An 18423-nucleotide genomic window follows, 5' to 3' on the forward strand; every position below is an offset into this window, starting at 1 on the left:
AAGGTAAGTTGTCAGTAGGGTTGCTTTCTTTTGAAGATTCTGAGAAAGAATCTATTCTGTTCCTGTCTCATAGTTTCTGGTAAGTTTTTGGCAATATTTGGCATTCTTAGGCTTAGAGAAACATCATCCTGATTCCTGGCTTTATCTTCAAATGGCATATGTCCATGTGTGTGTCTAAGTTTCCCCTTTTTACAAGGACACCAGTCATAATTAATTAGGGGCTCACTCTACTCCAGATGACTTTATCTTAGCTTAATTAATTACATCTTCAATGACTACATTTCAAAATAAGGTGACATTCTAAGATGTTGGAGGTAAAGACTTCAACATAGGAATTTTGAGGGGATGCAATTCAACCCAGAACAGTGCATTGTAGGAATGGCAAAAAATCCAGAGAGACAAAAGAGGTGTGGATAAGTCTGTTCCTCTGATAATTTTGTGCTTACTTAATGCATGTAATTATGACATTTTCAATTACAAATATCAAAAATATATCTAATTGATTGAAGCAATAAGGCATCAAATTGGCTTGTATACCTGGAAGAACAGAGATAGAATATAATTTCAATTCAGTTTCCTCAGGATTCTCAGGGTTAATCTTTCTTCTGTGTATTAACTTTATCCTCAAGCTGATATAAGAGGATAACATGGCTTTAAAAGAAAGATCTTTATATCCACTCATGACAACATGCAGAGGGAGAGAATCAGCTTTTGAAAGCCACCCTGAATACCTCTCTCTTCCAATCTCAGTGGTCTCAAATGAGCCTCATAAACATTCCTGAATCAACCATTGGCAAAAGAGATGGATTAACAGGGCTATGCCTACCCCTTTATCTGGGAGTTCCAGGCATAGGGATGCATAGATAAGGAATGGAGACCTCATTAAGGAAGAAGAAAGGGAAACTTAATATTAGACAACCAACAGTATCTGTTACGTTCACCAAGCAACATTTTGGTCTTACAAAATGAGAACCAGCTTCTGGATGCTCATGCATTCCCAAATTTATGACATGCTATGAGTACTACCCTGATTCCAGGCATCTTCTATATTTCATGTCTTCTTTATGATTGATTTCATCTTTCAGCTTAACAAATGTTTCTGAGAATTACTATCAAACAGACACTGTGATAGGTACTGGGGATAAAACAGTTCCTGAATTTGTGCAACTCACACTCTTATGTAGAAGATTGGCACATAAGCAGATAAATATAACATCGTATAGTGAATAAAAAACAAAGAAATATCATTCATACAATTTGAGGATTAAGAAAAGATCTCTTAGAGAAGATGACATTAAACTGTCTTAAATGATTAGTAAGGGTTAAATAGGCAAGGAAAATGAGGGTGGGACTGGATAAGGCACATCAAACTGAGGGAAGAGCAAGAGATGTTCACTGGTAAAGGCAAAATAATTTGGAACTAATGTAGAGCAAATCTAAGGAAGTAAGAAGCTGAAGATGAGACTAGAGAAGAAAATACTGGCAAAGACAGAGTTATGTGGTTTGTATACCAGGTGAAAAGTGCTGAACTTGGAAGTCATTTAGGCATTATGCAGGGGAAATAATGTCCAGGCTTATAGAAGTAGGACTCTAGAGAAGGGGGCCAAAAAAGAAACATGTTAAATAAAAAAATTAAAAAAAAATAGTTATCTATTGGTTAGAGAAAATGAGGAGAGAAATCCAAGATTCTTCCCAGTGTAGGGCAAATAAAACATTTCCTCTAATCTCTTAAATTCTGTCCCTGAAACCTGCAAATTAAAACAAAAGATAGATCAACAGGAGAAAAAATACACTTTTTATTTTTAATTTTATGTGTACAAGAGTTCCACAGAAAAGAAATGAAAACTCAAATAGGCAATTAGACTCAGAGATGTATATATCATTTTAACAAAGGGCAAGAAATTGTGAAGTGACTAAACAGAAGATGGAGGTGTTGGGATTCTAGGGGGGTGACTTACAAGAAGGGGACTAGGAAATGTATGACAGACAAGGTTGTTTAGTAAGGTTAATTATAAAAACACCTTTCTCAGATGATATGAATTGACTCCAATGATTAAGAGTCCATGATTAAGAGTCATTCTCCTCTTCTTGGTGTGAGAGAGGGGGACACCTTTAAGAATGAAAATTTACTTTACAAAAAGGAAAGTTATACTTTGCTTTTAGGCAGAAAGGATCAAAATAATTCTTAAATTCTTAATTAAGTAAAAGATGCATATTATGGGATAGCATAGTCTGATCCCCTTTGCTGGGTTCCTGCCTGTGTCCCTGGCACATTGTGAGGTCACCAGAAAAAGAGAACATGGAAAGAGGAGCCAAATTTAGATAGAGAATGATAAATTCATTTTGAGCTATACTGGCCAAATGTGCCTTCACTAGGGATGTATTGAGGAGAGAAAAATGAGTCTTGAGCTCAAGGGAGAGATCTAAACTAGAGGCATAGATTGGAAAGGCAAGTGTTTTTAGGTAGTGATTAAAATCATAGTATGATTAAGATCGCAAAGGGAGTTTTATTTCCAGTGGCATAAAAAGAGAAATGAGGCAAGTAAATAAACCTAGGAAAATTTAAAGGGTAAAGATAAAACCATTAAAGAGTCAAAAAATTAATAACACTATAATAAAAAAATAATAGCCAAAACTTAAAAAAAACCAACTGATTCTGTATCTCAGAGTTCTAAGCACTTTGTAGATATTAACCCATTTAATACTTACAACAATTTTATGAAGTAGCAGTAATATTATTATCACCATTCTCATTTCACAAATAAGGAGACTGAGGCTGTACAGGTACTAAGTAGAAGAACAAGATACAAATCCAGAAAGTTTTGTCTCAGAGTCCATTCTCTTAACTAGCTTTAATAGACAGCTTAATTTACAAAATAGGAAGTACGAATTTCTAATGAAATTCTGTAAAGGTTTGACCTCATTAGCAATCACATAAATATATGCTGAAATAAGAAACTTTTTCATTTTTATATTTCGCATAGTTATTCTATAATAATAATGTTTAGAGTTTTAAAATCTTCCTTGAAAAAGAAATTGTCACATGGTATTCTTGGAAAACTATTTCATTCAATAATTCACTTCTTGCGTGTGTGTGTGTGTGTGTGTGTGTGTGTGTGTGTGTGTGTGTGTGAGAGAGAGAGAGAGAGAGAGAGCTCGAACATATATAAAATACAAGAATGCTCATTGCAACATCAGTTAGAGTAGAAAAATTGAAAACGATCTAAATTTTGAACAATGAGTGAATTAGAAAGCAAAGCTTAGTACATGGAATCTAATAGAGTTATTAAAATGTTGAATATGTAATTCTTTTTGTAACATAGGAAAATACTTCTGTAATAATGGTAAATTGAAAAAACAGACTGTGAAATTGTATATTTATTAAGGTTTATATAATGAAAATATATAGAGAAAAAAGAAAGTGTCAAAATATTAAGGTCTATCTCTAAGGTAGTTAGATAAGGGAATGCTTTTCAAAAACCTTGATTCTTATATTATTGTTATTTTCCCACAAATATGGAGATCTTTTGCTTTATCACAAGTGTAAAACTAGAGTTCCAAAAAGTATTAGAACTTTCCTCTCTAATGGAGGAGATCAAGGAAGAGAATATAGTAACTCCTTGCTAATCTAGGGAAGTTCCACTGTATCCTTGGTTAGGTGACTCTTGACTAAGCCCTAAACTGCTTGGATCAGTAAATGTAAGTCCACAGCATTCCCCCTTTCTTCAAAGATTGATACTCTGCTTCACAGATGGAAGATATAGAGATGTCTCAACCTCCTGGTATTGGGCTTCAGACAGCCCATGGCCCTAGGCTAGAAGCAGCCCTTATTCCTCTGAATTCCATTTCTTATGCCATGTTTCCAGTAACAAGGTAATAAATAAATGGATTAATGCTTCAGAAAAGAAGGGACCCAAAGAGGTAAAGAGTGTTAGAAAGTCATCTAATTGCCCATGACTTGTCCTTTAGGATGAGGACTATAAAGTTTAAAGGAACTGAGAATCATGAACCCTACTAGATTAGGAGTGGGGTCCTCTGTACACTCTGCGTGATATAGTTCTGGTTGAGTTGCTGAGATTCTTCTTCATCTTAACCTTAAAGCCATCTAAATAATTTCACCAGTCATTAACCCATTCTCTTCCAAAGACCCTTTGAAACTTCTCTCTTATTTAGGGAAGCATGTCTTCCTCTAGGTACAGCTCTGGTCACTTCCCAGCCCTGAGCTACTATCAAGTAGAGAAATTCCACAATTCTATAACCTTGAGGAGCATTTAAACAGTCTCATGACTTATCTTCAACAGGACCATAGCAGGGCCCACCAGGGCCCATCACTAAAGACACAGTGCCAACAATCTGGCCTGGTACAAGCCTTGCACCTCAAGAGTGATGAAATTGCAAGCCTGACTCACTGCTGCCCTCCAACCATTCCTACTTTCTCTGGGTACTGCAAGCCAGGTAAGGCATAAGACCTCTGTTCATCAGGTGCTTCCCTATTCTGTGACTTGAGGACAAAGTTCATCCTGGGCATAGAGGACCTGAAGCCAGGGAACTTACTGGAGTTGGACAGAGAAGAACTGGGATGTCTTTTCAATATGTAAGTTAGTTTAATCAGTCTCATTTGAGCTGAGGAGGGGGCTACCTGGCTCTAGCTATGACCTGAGGAGCTTTTCATGGGGATGCTCAGGAGAATGTAATCTTACTTGCTATAATTTTAACTGTATGAAGACAGAGATTTTATCTGTTTTATTTATGTTGTATCCTTAAGGCCTAGAACAGTGTCTGATACATAAGACTACATAATAAATATTTATAAAATGAATGATTAGAAAATGATTTTATAAAACTGTTACTTGGAATGATATCAATAGATAGGTCACATACTTACTCTAAAAATATATAGACATAAGAATTTTATAAAATTATAGAAGTGCACTCTGAGTGAAAAATACAATGACCTGAAATAAATCAAATATTCATTATAAAATTAAGAGCACTTAAGTAAATAAAAGCAATATACCTAAGCAAAATTTTTAGGAGAGTCACCAATGAGCAGTTCAATTATAAAGAATTTGAAAAATGGTATGACATCTAATTTTTAAGTCTAGTAAGTTCTATGGTCATTGCGGGGGAAGGTGCACTTATTTCTTCTTTCTGTGTATCTGCCAACATAGCAAGAATGAGTGAACTTCTTCAGGTAAGTGTCTGGTCACCATGCTGTCTCCTCTTGGTTCTCATTGTCATGCTGTGAATGAAGTTAACACAGGGTCCACATCTCCACTAGCATTGTCAAAAACACCTTGTGGTATCATAAACCATCATCTGGTAAAACATCTGGTGCTTATTACAGCCTAGAGAAATGTACAGATGTGGTGGCCAGCAACTCACATGTCAATTGCTTCAATTATTTAACCACATATGGATAGAGTGCTTCGTGCTGGTTTTCAAAATGTATCACTTGAACACTTATGCGTATATAAAGAGGGTGGTAGCCTCACACATGCTGCGATAACCACTGAAGCATATCACTCTTAGTCACAGAGGAAAACATATTATCATGTGTTATACTCATCTGATTAGTAGTACATATCAATTACATTGGTGGCTTGACTGAAAGTCAGTATGAAATTTTATCTTGCTGTGGAATGGTAAACATATTTTCCCTTGGGTGACCACAGGAAAAGTGCCAAGAAGTACATTTTGGTTAGCATTCTGTATTCATGGACCTGTTTTCCAAGACTTTCATTTATTTTAAGTGAATTGGTATGTGGAAACCTTGCAAAACCAAGACTTTTTAGAAAGTTCATTTCTATGAGGGGTGATGGCAGGTGTTGGAATAGGTAAAATCACACTTGAATTTTGTATAAACAACATCTTAGATATGCATGGTTTTGCACTACTAATGTTATTATGCTTTAAAATTTTTCAAATAACTTTATTCACAAACCTTTTGATTTAAAACCAAGGTATTTCCTCAGTGTAGAAGACTTGGTGATCAAAATTATGTTTTCTTTAAAAAACTTTAAAACATTTTTAAAATTAGAATTTGAAAATGCTTGTAAAGAACTCTGAGAACAGAATCCTTTCAGATTTTTGTAATCCCCATATACTCTCCTCAACGAAATATCCTGTCTTCAATTTATCTTATTCCAAAGTAAAATTTTAACAGTTCATATTTATAAAGTCTTTCCAAGGTGTTCCAATTTAGTGTTTTATAGAAACAATAAATGTTTTGCCATATATATTTTTAAATTTATGTACTGTTTAATTATATTTTGTAATTATTATAAAAGCACAACAAACATATACAGGGTTGGAAACTAATATGTATGGATCCCACACTCAATTAGTATGGGCAGAAATGTAGGTGCATCTGAAAATAACCTATTAAAATGCAGAGGCATTGGTTAATATGGGCCAGACTGTGAATTTGCTATGATATTCTCCAAGAAAATCAAGCATCAGAGTAGAATAATCATTCTTTTGGAATCTTTTATCCATAAAAAGGAATAGTCTTATATTGGTTAGAGCTAGGGATAATTTGAAAATGTCTCCATTATCTCTAAAAGACTCTAGGATCAAAATCAATACTGAAATGTGCACCAAACCATAATGCTAATGGCTTTGTCAAACTGCTAAAAGGTATAATGTACCTTTGAAACAATGAAAAAAAAAACATTGGCATTTTCAGAGGTGCTGCCCATCCAAAAACAAGACAAATTACAAGGTAATTTATACTGGTAGAACAATGTTCCTTTTAAGAGAACATAATATAACACATCTGCTATAGCAATTATATTTCCAGCACACCGACACAGTCTTGCACTGATAAGACCTTCAAATAAGATTTCAGAATGCATGTGCTAAAGAGCATTACCATGATGTCAAAGCAAAGTTGTCCCTAATGCATTCAGTATGCTATTACCTGACACTGATTTTAATGAAGATCACAAGAGACATTTGTCGCACAGCCATAAACAGCTTATTGCCTTGACCTAGTGCCTGGGAAGAAATTAAAAAGGGATGAATCAATAGCAGAGATCTGTTTACAACACCTATACTGTTCAGTGATTATCTGACTAAGATAGTTAGTTTTTTTTCTTTTTTTTTTTTTACACATTGAAAGAGCCCTTTATGGGAGCCTCTGACAGTCTGCTCTGCAGTACCTTTGAAAACAATAGGAAATAGCTATTTGGCTTATCCATAAATATGACCTTCTTTTTTTATTCAGTTTTATTTTTCTTCAGTATTCAGTATATATTTTCTCAATTATTTTCTGTTTTCTTCACTCCTGGTTTGCTTTCTTTAGTTCACATAGATGAGATGATCAGTGTGTTTTGTACAAAAATATTAGTGTTTCATTAGTGGCCTTTCTGTGGTACTTCACTAAGTTTAAGACTTTTAGGTTAGGAGAACAGAAGTGAAATCTTGGCATCATTCCATCTCAGGGAACTATGATTTGATAGTGAAGAAATTTTGGAAGCCCTTCTTGGCATGGTATCAGAACATCACTACATAAGCCTTCTGGTTATGCAATTAAGCAAATTTGGCCATCTGAGTAGGGACTAATTTGTTTTATCCACTTCTTTTAACATTCTTAAACCTTTTCATCTTTGACTCAGATGGTCATGTTCTTTTTACAGACGTACCACTTTAGATAAACAGACCTGCTAGATGTGCAATAACCTTTTATTACTATACCCTGTTTTATCACTCAAGAGTCAGTCAGGAAAACAGAAAGCACCTTAAATTTTATAAAGCCTTAACATGAAGGATTGTAAACACAAGCTGAAAAGCAGCCCAGAGATTAGCAACAGCAAAAATTAACTACAACCTCTCGAGCTGGAGGGCAACAGGAAGTAATGGTGCTATCAGAATACAGAGGCTGACTAATGATGACTGCATGGCTGGAGGTAGGAGGGACTCTCCTCCAGGAGGTAGAATTAGGGAGGTAGAAGCAACATGATCTAGCGGCACAGAAAAAAACTTAGCCATCACACCAAAAGAAGGGGATAGGGATGGGGAGAGATAGGGATATCTTGACTTCTCTCATCTTCCCATGGTCAAGACTATCTGGTAAGTCTTGGAGTCATAGAAGGATTAAAGGGCCTTGCAAATACATTTCAATGTGACAAAGAAAAGAGGAAAAGGGCAAATAATGAAACTAAGTATAAAATAAAGTGATGGCTGGCAAACTCGCATTTTAGTGGTTTCCAAATAAGGTGCGGAACCAAAGTGTATAAAAGACAATAATTTGGGTTACAGGAAGAAATATAAGACCTTCTTTTGTTATTCATCTCTATCTAAAACAAAGAAAAAAATTAAACTTTATCATTATGTAATTTTGGGATTGGCATTGACGCTGTCAGTCAGTTTCTAAGTCAGATGGGAATTTATCCTTTACATAATATGATAAATTAGTGTGAAGCAGACAGAACACCCAGGGCAGGATGATGTGAGGTTAGAGGGCATACTTCTTTGTGCATTTTTAGCATACTACACCATTCTTCCATGTGTTTCAGTGGACTATGTGGATTTATGAGTTATAAGAGCTAATTTTGACTACTGTACATAGCAGACACTGAATTAAAAAGATTGACAATAATACTAATAATGCAAGCACAGGCAGACAATAGGAAATGGGAGAGTTGCTAAAAGCCTTTACCAACCATTTCATAAGGTAAACAATGGTGATTTAATCAGAATAAACAAGAAATTTGCCCAAACTTCAAAATTATGTAAAAATTTAAAATATATATGTACTTTAATTATTCATGAAAGTAAATTTTGCCTTAAGTATATATACTACTTTGCAAATTAGCAAAATACAGTGTTGTAGAGACAGAAGATCACAAGCCTTACATTTTTGTTGTATAAAAATTATAATCCCTTTTTTGTTAAAATTTTATTTTTATACTCACATACATGCTATATTACCAACTAATAAGTCCTAATTGTAGTGAGAGATTGTGAGCCTATGTTTAATAGTATTTGTGAAAAGTGATTTTTTTTGTGCGAAAGTTAAATCACTCAGAATTTTATTTTTAAACAGTGCTAAAATTTAACAGCTTTTATGATAAAACTGAAGGCTGATTGACTTCGAGATAATTGATTTCAAAACAAATTAGAATAAAAATTTCTGTAAATAAATAAATCCAGATCCATCTTTCAAAGAAATGAGTTTCAGATTTATACTTGTATTGTGTCTCATATCCCGCCAGGTTATTTTCTATGTTGTTTAAATATCATTTGCTGTTATTTGTAAGGATTTTGTGTACACACTTGGAGTCTAAAGATTAGTTATTTACTATGAACTTTTAACTATCAATCTTCAAGCCCAATTAATTAGCAATGTAAAGCTATTGCTGTTGAGGCAATCTAAAATCTGTTCTTGCCCCAGTAGCACTGAGGAGTCCTCAGTTCTTTCAATGACATGGTGAAGAATTATAGATCAGAGAGCTTTAGAAAAAGTAAGATTTATTAAAGTACATTTCAAGAGAGAAACGGGCTACTCCAAAGAAAGCTGTAGCCATGTAGAAGTAGTAGGTAGAATTTATTAAAGCATACTTTAAGAAGGATGCAGGTCATGCCAAAAAGGGCTATACCTGCACAGAAGTGGGGAGGTCTGTATTATTCTCAGACCATGATGAGAGGTTACAAGAGTGGTGCTAAATGTTTGCTACACGGGGTTATTTTGATTGACAATTTGACTCTTTGCCTACTGTGCATGCGGTTACCCAGAATCCAGTCTGTTATAATTAGATTCATAAACTTCTGGGCATGGGCTTGTTATTATAATGATGATCTAAAGTCAAGGGGAGGTTGGTGTAGGACTGACTGTGTAAGCACTTGTGGCTGGACCAAAACTGACCACTATGTTATGGCTTTTTACTCTTTTGTTCGTCAGGATATAGAGGTAATTTATAACCATAAAATGGGATTTCCAGGAAGGTCCTAAGGGAGGTCGTTAGGAGAGGCCTTCACTCCCCAGTTGCTCATGTCTACCTAACTACCTAACAAAACTTCATTGGTTCTTGGGTCAATGTCAAACAAAGTGAGGAGTCTGAGATTTTTTCCTACTTGCAACATAGAAACTTGGCCTACCTATGTTTTTTAGATACTGGCAGTAGACATGAGACTCGTGGTTCAGAGAAAAAGGACTTTTTTACTTAAGGTACAGAGGCAGGGCAGCACAAGCTTCATGTTTGCATTGGTTCTTCCTTGCTCCCCAAATCCCACTGGGGTAATTTGGAGTAGTGCAGGGAGAGGTTGTATATCAGTGGTTTGCATCACAGTTGAAGTCTTTTAAAATGAACAATAAGTAAAACTGCCTGACCTTTGGCCTGGAAGTAAACATCTTTCTTTTACTAGACAGCAGCAAATCTGTCTTTTGTGCCAGAAACACTGTTTCTATCTTGCAAGGTGATTCACAATAAAAGTATCCTTTAAAAGATAGTCTAGAACAAAAGACAGTTCCTCTGCTTATACAATGTGCAAAATATTGGAGATCCGGAGAGAATCGTCTCTCTAATATTCAGTAGCTCATATATATAAGTTCCTAATTTGGGGGTGGGGAGAGTGAGAGCAAAACTGTTAATAATTTATTCTGTCTCTTTTTGTTCAAAGGAGTCTTAAAATTTAAATTCTTAAAATTAAGTATATATTATTAATCATATTTAGTAATAGTAGTACATGTGCTTAATTTAAAAATAAACATATATATGTTAGAAATGCATTACTCTGCTAAAGTTTTACTAATAGATCTACAAGATCAATAAAAGGTTGGAGATATTTATGATTCTAACCAAGTAGGTTGTAAAAGAATTCAGGAGAACATGGCTAAGTTCCCTATCAATAAGAAAGAAGCTAGGCTTCGGAGTTAAGTAGATCTGTGTCCCGTTCCCAGTTCTCCTGTGTAATAAAGGCAGACAAACTAATTTCTCTATGCCTCAACTACCTTAATTTCCGGAAAAATATAATTATTTAAGAATAAAAAAGCATCTATTAATGGTGTTAAAACAAGGCCTAAAATTAGTGTTTTTAAGAATACTGTAAAATCACAATTGTAGACAGCAAATAAAATGATTAGAAAAAGATTAGTTTTAATTTTAATATTAATTTTACCTAAACACTCTTTTAATTAAAACAAAAAGAGAATACAGGCTATATGCTCTCTTTTGTATGTGATTTCTGAACGTAGCAAAAGGGAAATTCAAAGTGTGACAAAGGAAAATATAAACTTCCTAGAATATATGAGAGATTTTTAAAACTTTAAACATAATACAAGAAGAATATTTTAGTTAAAACCATGTTTCATGACTAAATGTGTGAGTATAATCTCAAAATTTTAATAAATATTTAATGAACTTCCAACTTATCAAAAATTTAATTTATAAAAGACTGAACAGAAACCATTGTTTCTACATTCATTGTGGAAAAGTTTCGTTGAGACACATGAATTGCTTCCTTTTGCCTTATCTTTCCAACTCTCCTCCCCAAACATTTGCATCACACTTTTTTTTATCTTTAATTTCTAGTTCCTAATTGTCAGCCTCATATGCCCCATGCTTATGACATCACAAATCTCTCCCTATAGAGATAGCAACTTGTGATGTCTTAATTAAATGCACTGTGAGGTTTGAACATTTCAAGAATAAATAATCATCCTAGAAGCCCATCTAAATACAGGTGAAAATAAAATATATTGTGCATAAATGAATAAATTATAGATAAAAATGAGATAACATGTAAAGGATAGATAATACTGTCACTTTTCTGATAACTAGTGTTATCATAACCACATTTATTTAACATTTCATATGAGCAAGAATAAATGCATTAAGTACTATTGTATCACCTCTGGCTCCAATGAACATATACTCCACTTATAAATTCTTTATTCACTGTTTCTTAAGACTTGATTTTGGAAATATCACTTATTAGATTTCTTTTGAAAAACTTGTATAAGAGTAGTTTTCTATTACAATGAGAAAAATAAGTATTACATAAAAGTTTTGTCAATTAATTTGGTGACAGTCATTTCTTATCTGTTTGAAAGATGATTTTTAAGCTTTGTGTTTTTAAGGTAAATATACTAGTTATAACCAGAAGTTAGACATTGGTTCCCTCTAGCTAAGTCATCATTAAAACCACTATATGAACCAAACTACTCAATAGACTATTTAGAAACAGAACAGAAATTTTGTAAAACATGCATTTTCATTTGATGTATTTTTTAAATATTCTTTATTGTTAATTTCAAGTAAAATGAGATTTCTTTAAAATGAATTATTTACGAAAGTGCCTTTTTTTCAAACTTGGAGTTCCAGGAGATTCTGAGAACTGAAATAGAATCATTCATTTTGTGGCTCTTTTATTAAGCCTCAGCTTTGTGTATCTATATATTCTGAAATCTCTAGATCTAAAGATAATCAAGATCACATGTCTGAAGAATGGGCCAATTGTACGCAGATCCAGGATCCAACAGTGGAAAGCTAATGCCCTCCTTGTTGAAAGCATATAATCATTTTGAAGTATCTTCTTTGTTTTTTTTTTGTTGTTGTTTTTTAAGAGAATGTCAAAAAAGCAGAGTCTAATTTTATGTGCTTGGGAGTAGCTATCTAAGCTTCAGGCAATACAAACGCTGCTATTACTGGGGAGTAAAAGCTCTGCATAATTAACAAACATCATCAGCCTTACAGTTCCTGCAGAATGCGGTAAGTTCCTTGCCTGAAGGCTGCTCTCATCCTAGTAAGTCTGTTTACCCTGTCCAAGATTAGATTACTTTAATTATTATGAAAAAGGCTGCTAAGATCTTACAGCCTAATTATGCAAATGTTTCTAAATGTTCACAAAAGTAATTTATTTATTTGGAGATAAATGAATCTGTTTTGTCATAAAACAGATTGCAGTCCTGGCAATGTACAAGCAGGGTTATGTAGCCTTGGGCAAATCTTTCACCACAAATATCAGTGGGATCCCCAGATTACAACATTTAAAAATACATAAATGTTTTTAGCAGGTTTTTATTGTTTTTGTAAATTATAGTGATCCTAGAAAGTACTATCACAGGTTTAATACTCACTCACCTTGTTATGAAAACATGGTTTCTCAGCAGAAGCATTTAAAAGATGCTAACAACTAAATATTCCTTGTAGACCTATTAAGGTATGCCTGTTTTATTATGCTTAGAGCAAATATCTTCACAATACTGCTGTTTTCCCCCCTCTTCTTTGTAGTATCACAGTTTAAGTAACTTTTTTAAAAATACTGGAAACAGACAGTAGAATATATGTATAAATCATATCACCTATATTCATTTATCTATAAAAATAGTATTAAATTTTATATAAGTTAAACTGTCTATCTGAAAATGACTTCTAAATGAGCTTTTAAATAACAGTATTTTGATATACAGGAGTGTGTCACATAACAACATTTTGTTCAATAATGGACAGCATATACACCAGTGGCCCCATAAGAGTATAAGGGAACTCAAAAATTCATATCACCTAGTGATGTTGTAGCAGTTATAATGTTGTAGTGCAATGCATTACTCATGGTTTTGTGATGATGTTGGTGTAAACGAACCTACTGTTTTAGGTAGTTAGGTAGGCATGAGCGACAGGAGCCCCAGCTCTGTAACTATAGAAACTTCCCTTGAAGACCTTCCTTAACGATCTCCCAGAAACACCACTCCATTTAGAGTTATAATTTAACCCAAATCCTAGAACACAAAGGCCATAAAAGCTGCTGCTAAACCACCAGGTCTCCACAAACGCATGCACAGAAAGTACTACCCCAAACTGACCATAACCTCAGCCATAATTATTTATACCATCATTAGAATAATATGACTATGCCCAGAAATTCATGAATCTGATTATATCAGTCTGAATTCTGGGTAAGCACATGCACAGTAGGCAAAGAGTTACATAGCAGCCAATTGTCAGTCAAGGTGACTTCACATAGGGAACATCTAAGACTTCCCATCATGGCCCAACTATAAACAGACCTTGCCACTTCTGAGCTGTTAAGCTCTCTTCACTGAAAATCCACTCCTTTCTTGGAGCATTCTCTGCCTTTTCTCTTTTCTCTTTTATCTTTACACCTCCCAAATTCCACAGGGCTGCAGGCTTCCTTAGTGCAGCTCATCTCCATCTGAAATGTATTTTCAATAAATACTACTTTTTATAAATCTTGCTGACCTATAATTATTTCTGTGTCAGTGGGGAAGAACCAAGTACCACCCCTCCTACCCGCCAATGCTGTTGGGGTGACACTGAATTTCGTATCACTCCAGTGTTAACACTTCCAGTCATATAAAAGTATTGCACATATAATTATGTACAGTACAGAGTACTTGACAATGTTAATAAATGACTATATTTCTGGTTTATGTATTTAATATGTTATACTTTTATATCATTATTTTAGTGTGCTCTTTCTACTTATATAAAAAAAAAAACTTGTTGCAAAACAGTATGCAGCATTAGCCTGCAGCAGCCTCATCATATAACTTCTATTTACTGCATGTCTTGATTGCATCATTTTCTCTTGTGCTTGATTTTGTACAGTAACATAGTGCATAGGCTTGTGCCTAGGAGCAAAAGGCTATACCACCTAGGTTTGTGTAAGCACACTCTATGATGTTTATACACTACAAAATGCTGCATTTTATGATGCATTTCTTAGTATGTATCCCCTTCACTAAGCGGCATATGACTATATAATGTAGCTGAAGTTTGCAAACTTGGAATACAACTTTAATCCCATCAAGTCTTTGAATCTAATAATTTTGCAGTATTTATGACTATCATTAATATTCTTGGTCATGCCTTAAAATAACCCAGCTGAGATCTGTTAACCAGAGCTTCAAATTTTGACATCAGAAAACTTTTACAAATTTGCACAAGTTTAAGTATCATTAGCCAATATACATATACATACAATTATAAATTTTTAAATGTAAAATTATATACATTAATTTTGCATTAATGTATAAAATAAAAAATATTATATACCTTGCTCATCAGTAAGAAGAATCAACATCATTAAAATGGCCATACTACCTAAAATGATCTATAGATTTAATGCATTTCTTATCAAAATACCAATGGCATTTTTCAGAGAGCAAGAACAAATAATTCTAAAATTTATATGGAACCATAAAAGATCCCAAATAGCCACAGCAAACTTGAGAAAGAAGATCAAGTTGGAGGTATCATACTACCTGAAAGCAAACTATACTACAAGGCTACAGTAATCAAAACAACACGGTTCTGGCATAAAAACAGATACATTGATCAATGGAACAGAATAGAGAGCCCAGAAATAAATCTACACCTATACTCTCACTTAATATGTGACAAATATATAATAGGAGGCAATAATATATAATGAGGTAAAGACGATCTCTTCAATAAATGGTTCTGGGAAAATTGGACAGATACATGCAAAAAAAAAAAAAAAAGAAACTGAACTACATTTATATACCGTATACAAGAATAAACTCAAAATGGATTAAAAACAAATGTAAGACCCAAAACCATAAAAATTCTAGAAGAAAACATAGGCAGTAAACTCTCTGATATTGCTAACAGTAATTTTTTTTTTTTGATATATCTCCTTGGGTAAAGGAAATAAAAGAAAGAATAAACAAATGGGATTATATCAAATGAAAATTTTTGTACATCAAAGTAAACCATCAAAGAAACAAAAAGACAACTGACTAAATGGGAGAAGATATTTGTTTATGATACATATGAAGAGGTTAATATCCAAAATATTTAAAGAACTCATACAGTTCAACAACAAAAGAAAGCAAACAATCCAATTAAAAAATGGGCAGGAGACCTACACAGATATTTCTCCAAAGAGGAAATATAGATGGTCAATAGACATATGAAAAGACGTTCAAGGTCACTAATTATCAGAGAAATGCAAATTAAAACCACAATTAGATATCACCTCACATCTGTCAGAATGGCTATCATCAATAAATCTAAGAACAAGTGTTGGTGAGGATGTGGAGAAATGGGAACTCTCATACACTGTTGGTGGTAATGCAAATTGCTACAGCAACCATGGAAAAGAGTCTAGAGGTTTCTCGAAAAATTAAAAACGTATATACCTTTTGACCCAGTAATTACACTTCTGGGTATTTATCCAAAGAAAATCAAAACAATAATTCATAAAGATCTATGCACTCCTATGTTCATGGCAGCACAATTTACAATAGCCAAGATATGGAAGTAATCTAAATGTCCGTCAACAGACAATTGGATAAAGAAGTTATGGTTCATATATACAATGGAATATTACTCAGCCATTAAAAAAATGAAATCCTACAATTTGCAATGACCTAGAGGTTATTATGTTGAGTGAAATAAGTCCGACAGAGAAAGGTAAATACCATATGATTTCACTTATATGTGGAATCTAAGGAACAAAAAAGAACAAACTAATCAAAACAGACTCACAAATACAGGGGACAATCTGATGACAGCCAGAGGGGAGGGGGTTTAGGGGACTGGGAGAATGGGGTGAAGGGTTAAAGAATTACAAACTAGTAGTTGATAGATGGTTGCAGGGCTGGAAAGCATGGCATAGGGAATGCAGTTAGCATTAATATAATGTTTAGTGGAGAGCCAGAGGAGAGAAAGTACAATTAGGGGAATGGTTTTATAAACTATGTAAGTGTCTAATCAATGGACTGTATACTTAAAACTAATAATAAAATAAAATTTAAAAAATTATATATATAATTTTAAATCATTATAAAAAAACTGTACTCACTATACACTATTCTTGCTTTCCTGACATTTATTATTCTTCTAGAAGTAAACTCTCTTAGCCTGAGGTAACCTAGTCTCTAGGTTTGATTGAGAGGGAGTATGACTCCATTGGCCTCCCCTCTTTCCACAAGTGTGGTCACATGACCTAAGTCAAGCCAGTGGCAAGACTTACCTACCAGAAGCTATCAGAGAATGATGATAATGATAGTGATCAAATAATAATAATTTGCAATATAAAAAAAAAATTTATTGAGTACTTCTTATATGCTGGGCACTGTGATTAGCTCCTCATGTATATAATCTCATTTAATCCTCGACTCTTTTTCTACTATGAATAGAGTCTATCAAAGAGATGGATCTCTGATTACATTCTTTGAGAACAAAGAGAGTTAGGAATCCTGGCATCATGAATGTTAAATTGCAAGTAACAGGCTCTAAAATGAGGTTTAAATAATTAGCTATGGTTGACCATACCAAAAAGAGCCATGTCCTGACAAGATGACAAATGCAGATAAACTAGAAAAATTCCAGACTTGGAAAGAGATGCAGACTTTGAACACCAGAGAAAGGATGTGCATATTTCAGAGTCTAAATGATAGTTGCAATGTATTATGTTTTTAAAAGTGTATATGTAAGAAAAGAAATTGGGGGTGCATATGTACAAGATAGTCCACAGTGAAATGCAAAAGAATCTACTGTTATGAGATACCAGGTAACCCTTTCTATTTATTTTAGTAAAGAAAACCCTGCTTTCATGTAGTGTCCTGATTACATTTTTGAGTTCAAAACGGATTGTCCAATTTTCAAGCACTCTTGCATGGAGACGGCCACAGAATCCGATTTAGGCCAATCAGATTCTCCACCAGAAATTCTCTGCCAGATCAAACAGGGAAGAAACTATTTTTCAACTAAATTGTTAAGCTGACTTGATGTGGGTCTTTGGGGTGACGGGTAGTATGCACTTTGGCCATCTTGCTCCATTTATGAGAGAGCCTGTCTATAAGAGAAGCAAGTGGCAAGGAAAGTGTTGAGCCCTGGGGCTAGCCATGACTGAAATTAGGTCTGACTCTGGACTTTTCAAATATTTGAGCCAGTAAATTCCCTTGTCTGTTGAAGCTACTTAGAGTTTGATTTCTCCAAACCGTAGCCACGGTTCTGCTGAGAAAAAAGTCCGGAGTTCAAATGAAATGATCTAGAAACCAACATCAATTTCTTTTCTCTATATTTATGTCTGTAACCACTGGTTTTAGATTTAGTTTGTTTTTAGAGGTGTGAGTCATGTTACCTCAAGTAAGGGTCCTAAACATAGTAAATCAAAATTTTGTGAACTTTGCTTATACCCACTAGTTTCTTTTCCTTTAGAAACCTGAGAGACATTGTAGCAGCTACCTCACAGAGTCTTGGTCAGAAACTCGTACTTTCACTCTTCCTCACTTCTTGTGCCTTTAATCACTAATAATACTGTAAATGAGGGAGATAAATCTCAATATCTGTATAAATATATGTGTTTTTTTCAGCCAGGGTTTTATTACAGGAGAATACAGTTTATTAGAAAGAGTTATGTTAGAAATAATGGAGTTTGACTTTTGTACATGTGTTTAAATTAACTGCTATTTAAAAAGACAGGAGA

The sequence above is a fragment of the Pteropus medius genome, unplaced genomic scaffold (assembly GCF_902729225.1).
Source record: "Pteropus medius unplaced genomic scaffold, Ma_sr-lr_union100, whole genome shotgun sequence".
Classification (NCBI taxonomy): Eukaryota; Metazoa; Chordata; class Mammalia; order Chiroptera; family Pteropodidae; genus Pteropus; species Pteropus medius.